Here is a 13,130-nt window from a genome sequence, read left to right on the forward strand (position 1 = left end):
CTTACTGCAACAGAAGGAACACTTCAATAGATGTCATGAGCATTGGTTTGCATTTAAAATATCAAGGGTTATTGCTTTTTCAGTTGCTGATATAACTTTGCTGACTTTCAAAATTTCTTGAACAGTGGAAGTCACTGCTTAAAAAGAGCATTGTGAATATAAGGTGATATAAAAAGCAAAGGAATGCTGTATGAGCTCCTGTTTTCAGGCTGCACTTTGGATGCATGAGCTACTTAATGCTCTTCATTTGATGCATAAATATCTTATGGGTGAACTCCTCCATATTAATGCAACTTCTTACTAATTTACTATTTAGCTTCTGTAATTATTCTCATAGCAACAATAATGCAAAGTCCTCATGTCTTCAATTTTACTTCATGAAAGGAATAATCATTCCAGTTCTACATATGAATGGACAGAAAGAAGTCTCAATGACAAATCAGTTGCATAACTAAGTAAAATATTGTTTTCATTGCAGTTGTGCAACCCCATTTATTTGATGAGATGAAATGAAGATTCTAACCAGCATGTAATGTGATTGTGCCCTTACCTGAGGATTCAGATTCTTAACAGGACTTCTTTTTTTTGGTCCCAGCTAATTAAATTTTAGTCACTAAAGGCTGAGACAGTAATGCAAGAAAAAACATGATCCAAAGCCACCTAACACAAAGTCACTTGAAATCATTGAGAATCTTTCCTCTTGACCTAAAAATTTGCTTATAGCTGTATTTCTGGTGCTCTAACTACTCAGAACTGTTCCAGTCTGAGCACACAGGTTCTTACTTTCCCTCCATTCCATACTGGGATCAGTGCCTGTGCAGTGTCTGGCAGTTCAAGCACACAGAGAAGAAAAGGAAGCCTTGGGACCTGATCCCTGACTCCAGTACTATTTAGTTTACTTTTCTTCTGTTTCCAACTCATGTCTGTATTCTGTCCCTGTTCCCAGAACCATTCACACTTTTTTTTTAATTGAATAGACATTGGAATAAAACAAAAAAATATTTTCCATTTTCTGATGTCCACACTTAGATCCCAGAAGTTAGGCCTTTTTTTCCTGGAAGAACAAAATCTGCAGTTTTTACTAATTTAGATAAAGAGGGCATTGGATTCTGGCTTGCCATTTCCTAAAAAAAGTCCTCTCACCAAGAGTTTTTAGGAGTAAGGGGCACAATTTCCTATTGCTTTAACATCAGTATCTTAGAAAAGAGAACACTGACTTCTCTGAATAATTTTTTATGGGCGTCTACACCTATGAAATATTTGTATCCTGATTAGGCAGTATAACCTCTCCCAGTCCCCAAATCACACACAAACACACTGGAAAAGGATATGAATCTAGTCTCATCTTCAGCACAGAATCTCTCTCAAGTGGTTTAGTTAGTCCTCTTCCTACTTCTGTTTTGTGACGTTGGTTCAGTGAATCTCATCCCTTGAAAATCCTCAGGGTTTAATTGTAGGTTGCCAGCTCAGAATGGTAACAAACCAACTAAAAGGCAGTGTCACTAATTGGTAAGACCTTAAGTCCAGAGTACCTAGGAAAAAGGTAGGCAGTCTGCCCTAAAGTCTGTATGTATGTTAAGTATGTAGGAAAAAGTTGGTCAGTTGGTGAGCCTGATCTGGTAAGGCAGAGAGACAGAGTGACTTTCAGGTAAGAAGGAGCACAGAGAACTGAAGCTGTCCTTGAAAAAAAGATACTGGCAAGAAATAAAATAGAAATAAAATATTCACATAAACAGTTAGATTTAATTTTGTGAAAGACAGTCATAAAAAGTGGCTCTTGGATCTTGACTTTTACTTCATCATTATAGAGAAATAGGGTTTCACAATATATGCTGAGGCTGGATGATAATTCTAATATTTCCACCTTCTTTCTCAGAAGAATCTGTAAATAATCTGTCTAATCCGTTTATAAAGATATCAATTGATTGAAGCAACAAAACTTCCTTGCACACTTTATTATTTTTATCTGTTTTTTTTTCTAGGATTTTTTTCCTAGCAGCTAACTGGAATGTCTTTGTAGCTGAAATTCGTGTTGTCCTGTTTTTCTCCATGAACACTAAACACAGATTTTTCTCCTTCCTTCTTGACAGAGTAATGTGAAACAGTTTTTGCTTTCTTGGGGACTTGTATGATATCCTCCCTCAATTTTCTCTTTTTTAGTCAAAACAAGACTTGCCATAACCAGATTTTTAACTTCCAGATTCATCTATTTTTATTTTTTCCCATGTGCTCTGTCTAAAACTGGACACATTATCTAGCTAAGGCTGTAACAATGATGAGCTGACTGAAGAACTACTTATAATTCTTTTTTTGTATATGTATCTCAATATGCTCTATGCCTCTCCTACAATAGTCACAGTTGTCTCATGTTGGCTTCATATTTATGTCAAGATTCTTTCACAAAGAAAGACTACGTTTGTTTTACAGTGTGTCTCTGCTGTTGATTATTCCTTCATGAATGTAAAATCTTTGTTCTTATTGTGCCACATTTTTTCAGGCTCTTTTTCTAATCTGTCAAAATCAATTCCTAATCCTGTCTTCTGGGCTTTTTTGTCATTCTACACTGTCTTTAAGTCTGTAAATTTTACAAGTCTTTCACTGCTATAATCTAGATATCAGAAGAAATATTATTAGAGAGGACTAGATACAGAAGTGAAACAGTTTTTCCCATTTTACTGGACTTGAAGTTACTGATGTTTGTTGTAATAAAACTAGAAACTAGAATGATAGCTTTAACTCTAAAAGTGAGGTGCCTTAAAGCATATTGCATGCCCAAGAAAAAAAATGAAATATCTGGAAGGTCAGACTTCGTTTGAAATTGCAGAAACAAGGGAGAATTCAATGAGGCATTCCTGTCTAACCTTAAATTAATGGGAACCATGTTAACTGTGGCATTTTGCCAGATTTAATTATCACAGATCAGATAGCAATTGGAATTTAAGATCCAAAACTACAGATAGGACTTTTGAAAGGTGAAGACTTAAGCAAATGCAAAACTTATGTCAGTCTGCATTAATATGCAGAAATCACCTAAGAGAGGCTGGAAGAACAAGGAAAGAGCTATGTGTGTGCACTCAGCAGATCAAGGAGGACAGGCAGCTGGAAAACAGATTCTATAAAGTAGAAATGCTGAGATCAAACAGCAGAAAGTACCAAAAGCAAAGTGCTCAAGAGATGGGTGCACACAAGGTCAAATTGATGCCTTTTGGGTTTTGCCTTTGTTTTTTTTTCTTTTATATGTTCTTTTTATTCTCCACACATATACTTGTAACTCTGTCACCTATTGTATTAGTAACAAGTTTCCCAGTGCTTTTCCATGGCCTTTCCCTAAGCAGAAAGACAAAACAAATTCCAGAGCTCCAAGCCCCGGGAGGTGCAAGGCCCCAGCGCTATCTCGGTTCTTCCTGGGAACCAAGGCCAAGAACAACCCCAAGAGATTCGTTCTAATGGGCAAAGCACAGCTGGTGCCAAAGGGGGGACTCCAGAAAAGGGGCTTGGCCTGAGGGGGAATTGCATCAGCACTTGTCCTCCTCATTGGTGCTTTTATCAATTATGCTAATTTCCTAAAACCTATAAATCTGTACTCACCCCTGAGAGGGGTGGGCTTTTGTGGACATCTTTCCATAACTGCCCCTGAAGACCTCCAAACAAAGATCCCCTTTTATATTACTGCCTTACTAAAACTATCTCAAGTTTCATTTCCGGCTTGGGAAAAAGGGCAACAAAATTATGTCTGAGATTTAGAAATGCTGCCAAAATAGTGAGATATCTAACAACTTCAGAAAAATTCACAAGACAGAGCAAGAAGAGCAGAAGCAGCGAAACACAAATAAAAAGGTGAGTGGAATGTGTGAGTGCAGAACAAAACTAATTAAAACTGCATATAAACCCTAAGTGGTGTTAATCTCATCTTTCTTCAGTTGTCAAAAAAGTGAAATGTATTTTATAATCTAGATGTCTAGAATCTCTCTGCAATCAATGGTAAGAAATATGTCCACATAAAAATGGGTATAATATAACCCTGAAGACCGGGGATGTATAAGTGCAGGACAGGGCTCTGTGGAAGCCCAGAAAAATCATATATAGAGCAAGAACAATTCTTGTTAGTGGTTGTCAATGTCAGAATTTGGAAACCAGTGCCAAGAGAGATGAGAAATATTAATGGTTTCAACATTTAAATTCAGGAGCAACAGAAGTAGAAAAAAAAATCATAAATATGTTGTACATTTTCTAGAAGAAAGGTGCAAATGATGGTCATAGCTGTTTAATCATGCCTACAGCCCAAAAAAAGAGGTAACTGCAAGCCAGAAGGACAAGATTCATACAGTGAATATCACAGCAAACTTGTTCATGCTTGAAGTATTCATGAGTTATCCCAGTTGTAAATGTCCTACAGTATAAGATGGAGCTTTGTTCAAATCCACCGAGATTGTGCTGCTGGCTGGAGACGGTAGAGAACAATAATAAATAAAATAAACTTACAAGTGTTTTGGGATATCAGTAGGAGTGGGCAAGTTCCCAGGAGCTTATTCCAGTTTCTATTTGTAATATATTTTTCAGTTATGAAGGAAGTTATAGGATATATGTAACCCTTAATGCTCTCACAGGCAGGGGGTGGATAAACAGAGGTGATTGGATACAGAGCAACTATCAGCTCAAGAGGTGATGCCTGTAAAATGCTGTTCTTACTTGAAGCCTTGCTTAAAATTGCTTCTTTTACTATCTCAAGTTAGATATTGGCCATTTACATGATCAAACTACACTCTCTATGTTGGCACATCTGTAAATGCTCAGTTGGACAGGCACCTCGATCTAGCTAGGATTACTCAGACCAGTAGTACTATCCTGCCAGCTCCTTATCTCTGTCTAAGGGTGATGTCTGTATTAGTATAATATTACTCTATAGTGTCAGCTAAAATGCCAGCAAAGTTCTAGGTCCACAAAGATTGTTACTGATATTATCAAATTTCACTGCTTGAGCTACCTTTCCACCTAATACCAACATACCTCATTTTTTTATAATACATGGAGGGATTTACCTCTGTGTAGGTGAAGTTAGGCTGCTTATTTTTAAAAGAAAGGAATATTTGTTCAGTTCCAATGCATTATTCTGATGATTTCCTTTGTAAAACACCAAATGAGTCAAAATAAATAAAAGAAAATCAGTGGGATATTCTACTAGGCTAATAAAATGCAATTCACTTGGAAGGAGCTGGCAGTCTGTTACTTGCCATGTCTTACTAGAGGAAGTGTAGGCAGGCTGAAGCAAAGAAACCTTAGATTTTTCCATTGCTCAGTGGATAGAGTCAGTAGAGTTCTCAGAGTGTCTTCACAAAGGCAAAGGCATGAATACTTTTTGAATCATACATGGAAGTATGTAAGACTTTAAAGCAATTGCAGTTCATACATACAGGTTTTATGTATATAAGTGGTCTGGAATTAAACTTTTAATAATGAGGTGTTGAGCCAACACCAGGGGGTCAGTGCAATTTAATAATGTTGTTCCGTCTAAAAAGGTTCCTGTTTTGCATTTGGAGGTTTAACAACCAAAACACAGTCAAGACACTCTAGTACTGGAGAACGAAAGGCAGTTAACTTTGTGTATTTTTAAAATACTTTTTCAGTAAGAGATACTGTGGAGTCTGCTGGAGAGAGTGACAGAAATAATGGTAGAAAGTTAAATCGTATAAGACTTAGCAGTGAATGAAGGGTGCAAAATGGATTCAAATCAATTATGCCTAAAAATATGTTGTGATTGTGAAAAAATGCCAATTGCTCAAGGGTGTCACAGTTCTCTGATACAAATCCTTGTATAAGTATATGGGAGAATCAGGCATGATCAGGTTTGTGAAATGACACAGGTCACTTAACCAAAACCTATTTAATTTTTTATTTGAAAACCATTATCCGACAGGAATATGTGGAACATTCTCAGTTTTTATTGTTTTTACATATCCAGATTAGCTTAATATTCTGCAAAACAATCACAAGCTAAATAAAAAGCATAGAAAAAAGTAAAATGTACTGTTTACTGACTTAAGTTTGGCACTAAGTTGCTATTTTATCAATCTTGGCTACCATTGCAGATCAGGATCACAACAGTGGTCAACAAAAGCAGAGTAATTTCCTGTTCTATGACAGCATTAGTACCTAATTTCACTGGATATCAGATGTTTACCAACAATTTTAAGTGACAACCATGTGTTAAATATTAATAAGTGTCATACAATTTACTCATCTTGATTATTATAGCTTCCACACAGCTGTGATGGAAAAAAGTGGTTTTTTTCTTTTTGGGACAGGGCCTCCAAAATGTGTTGTGCATTTGTGATCTTACACTAGAGCCTGAAATGGAAAATATTCTTCCACTTGGGCAACTTTTGTACAGTATGATCATAGTACTGGGATAGAAAAGTAATGATTAAGTAATTACACAGTTTTGTAACTGCTGTGTTCCTTTTCCAGGGTAATACACAGACAAAAAAGACAGTCTTTTTAAGAAAATAACCAAGAAGAATAATCAGGTCACAAAAGGTGTCCTGGAAATAAGAAAAATAATATTTTGCTGGATCTACAGGACTTCAAGGCACATGCAAGTTCTTTTTGAAGATGTGTGGCATTACAAAAGTTTGTTTCAATTGATGGAAATAGCTCTTTTGTCAGAAAGTGCCACTAACTTTAAAAGGACTACCTTAATTTTGGTTGAATAGGGGAAACACTAAGGAGAGAAAAAAAGTCTACAAAATCAGCTGAAGACAAGAGATTTGTTTCCTTAGAAATTGGAATAAACCAACTGAAACTTTGTAGAACTTGCTGGTAAAAGATTGCATTATAAATAGAGATCTGTTTGCAGTAATTTCTCTCAGAAAACATCTGGTCTTTCTTGTAGTATTTGAATCCAATTCAAGTGTTTCATCAAATTATCACTGTTTAAGCTGGTGGCAACAATACTAACTCTATGAGTTATGAGTCATTTTCTTCCTAGTATTTGTCTTCAATAATAAGTGTTTGTCATCCTCATGATTAAAGAAATCATCAGTGCATCAGGATAGTTGAATTAACTCTGACATAGCTATATACCCAAGTTATGCCACATGTGTGCTGTCTGGGGACTCAGAATTCATCCTTCTGAACCATTAAAAACATCTATTATTGAAGATTTTCAGGCCACTCAGCCACAGAGTGGCACAGGAGTGTCTTGCAATCGGCTGAGGAGTAGTCTCTTCCTCAAGGAAAAAAGCCTGTGAAATAATGCCCAGTTTGATAATGTTCCAGTCTACAATAGCACTGTAAAAGTTTTAATGTGGGGGAGAACGAGCTCATCTAAGGACCGCACACACTTTGTTTGCTTGCCTTCATAGAAATGAGAGACGACTTCACCATCCACAGCTTCCTCAAAGCAGACTTGGAGGTAATTCCCACTCACCTCTCTCTTCCAGATGCTGTTTTATGCATATTATTGCTTTTCCTCAAAGCAACAACGTAATCCAAAGACTATCATAAAACTAGCAAATCATCCCAGTTCACTGTGGCTCATCATCATCCTGTAAGTGTTTGTGTATATGAATTTATTTTCTCTCTTTGGCAGCCTTCACCCAATGAAATAGGAGTCTGAAGAGTTTATTTGAATCATCAGTGCCTTGAAATTGACTGCTAATATCAGTTATGGGGTTACCAGATGACACATTGGAAATGGGATAGGCACACTAGCCGTAAAATGAAGTGGAAGAGGGTTCTCCAGGGTTCTCCCAAGCTATTCTGGCATCCCAGCTATCTCAGAAGCATCAGAAACCATATGGGGAAGGCCTCACACATCTCAGGCTAAGCTTGCACACTTGGGTTTTATTAAATCAGTGAAAGCTACACAGAAACCAAAGCCTTGCTCTTGAAAAAGTAGATTTGTCCTGTGCCCAAAAGATGTTGGCAAGGGATTGACAGTTAGACCTTGTTCTCCTTGCAGCTTTTAATAACAGCTGCACCATTTATTTTCTGAGACAATCTTGTTAACCAGGGTCCTGTAGAAAAGAAATACAGTCTCTCAGTCAGAATCTGAAATTTGTTCTGCAGATTTCTAAAAAATTGGCATATCTGCCGTATTCCCAGGCCAGGCATCTTTCACATGTGTATAAGTTCATTGATGCTCAGGCCATATGAGTTTCTTGGGTTTCACCAAACCCACCCATGTCTGGAAGCTCAGAAATGACCAGACTTTTCAAGAAGGCTACAGGTCAACAATCATGAATATTCTGAAGAGATATTAATTTTTTTTATACACTACCCTACATTTTTTGAGATTGGTGACTGGTATATATTTGTCTTTAAATTTAACCAGACCTTGTCTACCCATGTACTAAATCAAATCAAAACCAAAACATTCATGTGATGTTCATCAGCTTCAGACTGAAGATCACTAGTACTGATCTTTCTCTTAACATTCCCTGAGCTGAACTTGTAACAAATCTTGTTAAAAACCAGTTTACCTGCAGCTGAGGCCCAATCAGTGCATACTGAGTGCTTGGGGTTTTTTCTTCCAGTGAAATTGACCATATAAATCAAATAAAATCTGTGCTAGACATGAAGCAAATATAAACTGTATATATATCTATATATATATGTTAGCTGAATAATAAAAATATATAAACTGAGTAATATATATTAATAAATTTATAAAATAAATGTATAGACTGTGTAAGAAAACATGAAAAATGTGTAAATAGGGGCAAAGAAAAACAATAAGATGTTTTGATACATATTTTTTCAGATAAATATAAAGGAAAACGGTGGACTGTTAAGCACACTGCAAAAAAAAAGCTTCCAAGAGATGTCAAAAGACACTGAATTAACGTGTGTTTGCTATTTTTTTTTCATGAAATTAATACCATGAATTTGTCTTTTATTTACTCTTCATGGCCAGTTAATGCTTTTCTAGCACCTCTGCCCAACAAGCTGGCCTCTTAATCCCTCCCCAAGTAGCTTTACTTTCCACAGTAAAAGGAGCATCACAGATATCATGTGGCATTGCTCAGGACCTCACCTTAATTGGCACTACTGAGAATAACCAAAGGCCTGTGCTGTGTTTCCTTTTTTTCCCCCTGTTATCTTCTACTTACTCTTAAATCACTGCTAAGTGATGAAGAAATGACCTCATTCATTTCATAATGAATATTGAAATGACTTATTTTTTTCACAAGTCAAGTAAAACTATATTTAGTATTCTGCAAAATTAAATTCTTTACATCACATATTTGAATTATTACATTGCTATATCAAATTCATCATTACTACAGAAAAGAATAATGAAATTGAACTTTAAAATTTCTAAGATAAAGTCATCAATTGCAATATGGTCAGAGATAATTTTGACTTAAAACAGTAATTTTTACTTGTGTTCTGTTTTTATTCCTTCACCTTCACAGTGTAATAAGAAATGTCACAAAAGGGGAAAATATTTTAAGGAATATATTTCCATTCATGGCAAGACATTTTGGATTAGATCCTATTGCAAAACTTTTTATCTTGTGAAATGTTCAGTAAAGAGCAAAAACCCATGGCAGCTTCTCAGGAAGGAATTCAGGGTTCTACGATTCCCATTTGTTCAGGGCTAAAATGCACTGTTTATGTTCATTAAATATGATGCTTGCGTTATTGAAAATAAAATGAATCCTTTAGAATCAAAGAATATCACAGAATTATGTTTAATGATGAAAATATCAAGTGTTTCACAGAAAAATCAGATATTAAAGCATGTAGTTTTGTTTAAATAGTTTTTTGGAGGATAAAACAAGAAAAGCAAAAAATATGGTTACTATTTATACACATTCCTGATTTGTCTGATTTTATTTATGTACTTATTCATAGGCAGTTGATATTCAGTGTAATATTTTTGCCATTCACTTCTTCAGGTTTTACAACAAGTCATGAGTTAATCTAGGTATTTATCTTCTTAGACATCATCTTTGAGGCTTTTTCCTGAAGCTCATCACCCTGAAATCTGCATAGCCAGCTGAGACACAGCTTGGTACGTGTTTATTGTGCCACAGATTTGTGTCAAAGCAATTCCACCACTGTTTGGCAATTTGCAGGCACTGTGTTTCAATGTTGACTTGGTTACTGTGGATTGACTCATATCTCAATCCTCAAAACCTTATATGGCCAAATAATACAGCCTGGGAACTATTAAACAGTAAGTCTTGCCATACTTTGCTGAGGACATGGAGTAATGAAAAAAAAAAAAATCATTCTTTCTTCATTCTTCCCTCATTTTTCCCTCATCTCCCCTCACAATTCCCTCGTCTTCCACTAGTGGCGATAAAAAATATGAAGGGACAAAATTATCTTTGTTGAAAGTGCACTGGATCATAAAATCATAACATAATTTGGGTTGGAAGGGACTTTAAAGTTCATTGAATTCCAACTCCTCTGCCATGAGCAGGGACACCTTCCACCAGACCAGGATGCTCAGAGCCCCACCCAGCCTGGCCTTGAACTCTTCCAAGGATGGAGCAACCACAGCTTTTCCAGACAATGCCTCCCAGTTATAATCTAGAAGATGCTGTAAGCCAACTGTAATTAGGAGAGAAAAAACTTAAATTCCAGGCCAGGACTGATAGAGTTTATTTAAACCTGGCAGCTGAACTGCCTAAGAGCAGGATCTCAAATTTAAAGTAGGACACTGGGAACAGACATGCAACTTGCATAGTGTGTTATGAAAGCCTGAAGAATAAATAGACACAACAGGTTGTTCTAGTCACAGTTTAGTTGTTGACAGTTGACACAGGTAAGGAAAAAAATTACCATTTAATAAATGACTCAAATTTCAATTTTCCCCCTTTCCAGGTTTAAGGCTGCCAATCAATATGCAGGTAAAATTTAAAAAAAAACAACTTTGTGCAAATTTTTTACCTTAATTTTTATACAGATTATGATCAAAGACGGATTTTGAGATCCTTATATACCCTTACACTGTGTGATTGCACCTAATTAAAAAATCCTGATCTCTTAAGTCTGTATTTGAATTGGCCAGTGTCCCAGGATGCAAACCAGCCTTTCCTGTTCTGCACACTGGGACACTGCCACTCATGGACAAGTGAATGGCAGGAGTAGAATGAGAAAGAGAGAACAGTACTTGTGGCTTTATTCACAGAAGTGACTTGAAATCTAATTGGTATTTATGCAGTCATCTGAAGTAAATGAGAGATCATGGAACCTGAATACCTCCACTGTCTGTGGGCAACGTATTTTGGCTCCAGATAATCTCTGCTTTGTGTCCCTGCTGCCTAACCACAGTCTATCTAGACTGATCATATCAGGCCTAATGGCTTTTTCATGTGCCTTCATTGCCTCCAGACAACAGAATCAGAGCAGCACTGAAACAAATCTGCTGAGCTTTGTGGAGCTTCTGTCAGTCCCTTGCAGAACCAGACTGCAGTGGTGCAGTTGTGGTACAAAAAGAACTGAGCTTAGCTCTGGTTGTAGACCCAGTGGTGGTATTAATTAGACTGTCCCCTTCACCTTGGCTTTGGAAGAGTGGCTAGCAGGAGGCTAGCAGGGTGCAGAAGCCATGCTGGTGCAGTGAGGGGCTGTGTTCCCAGCTCCTCTGTGCAGACTCTGAGCACATGCTGGCCCTCGTGCCAGGAGGTGACTGAGGTGGGCACTGCCTCTGCGTTCTCCTGGTTCATTGATACAAACCTAGTTCTGCAGAAAGACACTGTGCTCCTGACAGCCTCCTCTAGGTGCCCATGGCTGCAGAGGACAGGGCTGTGCAGACAAATCCTCTGGGAATGGGCAGCTTTGCTCTGCACAGTCTGCAATTTGCCAGATGTGTCTGAACTACTGAGATAAGGAAATTGAATTTAAAACTGGAGATATAGTCTATCCTATTGGTGAGGGGAGATGCTCAATTTCTTTTTTTTTCATGAGGGACAGACATGTAATGAGTAATTCTTTCCAAAGCAGTAAGAAGAAATTCCATCTATATCTATCTATCTATCTATCTATCTATCTATCTATCTATCTATCTATCTATCTATCTATCTATCTATCTATCATCTCATGCATATAGGCATTTCCAAATCATTAATTTAAACAGAAATAGAAGCATTCTATAAGCTCAGATCTATTTTTTTCCACATAGAGAGAGGTGGTACTGCTTCAGCTCGGAACCATCGTACCTTTCCCTTATGATTTCTGCATATTAGAATAATTTATCAAGCTCAGTGCAGAAAGAAGTTTGAGTCTGTTTTTCTTCATTTGGCTTTTGAGTGTCTTTCAGATGGGGATCAAAACAACCCATATCCTGCCCCTGTGGAAAATACATTTATACTCAAGATATGCAAAACAGGATATGACAAAATTCTGGAGAAAAAGTACAGCACTCACGCTGATACATGAGGTTCTGGTATAAATCATTCCCCAGCTCTGGGATTCATGTTGGAAACTGCTCAGATAGATGATTTGATGCTTCAGAACTCCAAAGGAATAAATAGAAAGGAGAACAAAAAGACACTGATTTAAAGTGAAAATGAAGTAATGTGTTTACACTGAAGGAGTCTAGTCTTCATCAGAATGTAATTACAATGTATAATCTACTTTGGGTTTATATCTAGCAAATGACAGAGTTATGATATAGTTAGTTCATCAGAGTTTTCCAGTTTGGTCATGTGCTAAAAGTACTTAGTTCATCAGCTACAACACTGGCTCAGCTTTTATTTTATTTAGCTGCTGTTTGCTTGCTTCTACTTTTTCTTTGCCTTAATTTTGAAGTTGATTCATGCATGGTCTTTCTGCTAATGTCACTTAAAAGAACAGCATTTTCAGCATCATCAAATCTAAATAAGCATCCTTGGTGTATAAAAATAAAAGTGTTGTTTAAATGTGGTATAAACTACTTCTGACAAAAGCATCTATGTGATCTTGATCTGTTTTTTAATGGAAATTTCATGTTGGTGCTCCAGATTTCCTGTTATATTTTTGCATACAGCTCTGTGATATAGGCAAGAGCCATGAAAAAGCAATGATGAAGTTCCACCTTTAGCTTTTCACCTTCTCTTATGTAAATCTTTTCACACTAGACAGAACTTGGAAGATGTAATTGTTCCTTAGTAAAAACTACTAATATTGTCAGTGGGATC

This window comes from Cyanistes caeruleus, chromosome 3 (genome assembly GCF_971803275.1).
Source record: "Cyanistes caeruleus chromosome 3, bCyaCae1.hap1.1, whole genome shotgun sequence".
Lineage (NCBI taxonomy): Eukaryota > Metazoa > Chordata > Aves > Passeriformes > Paridae > Cyanistes > Cyanistes caeruleus.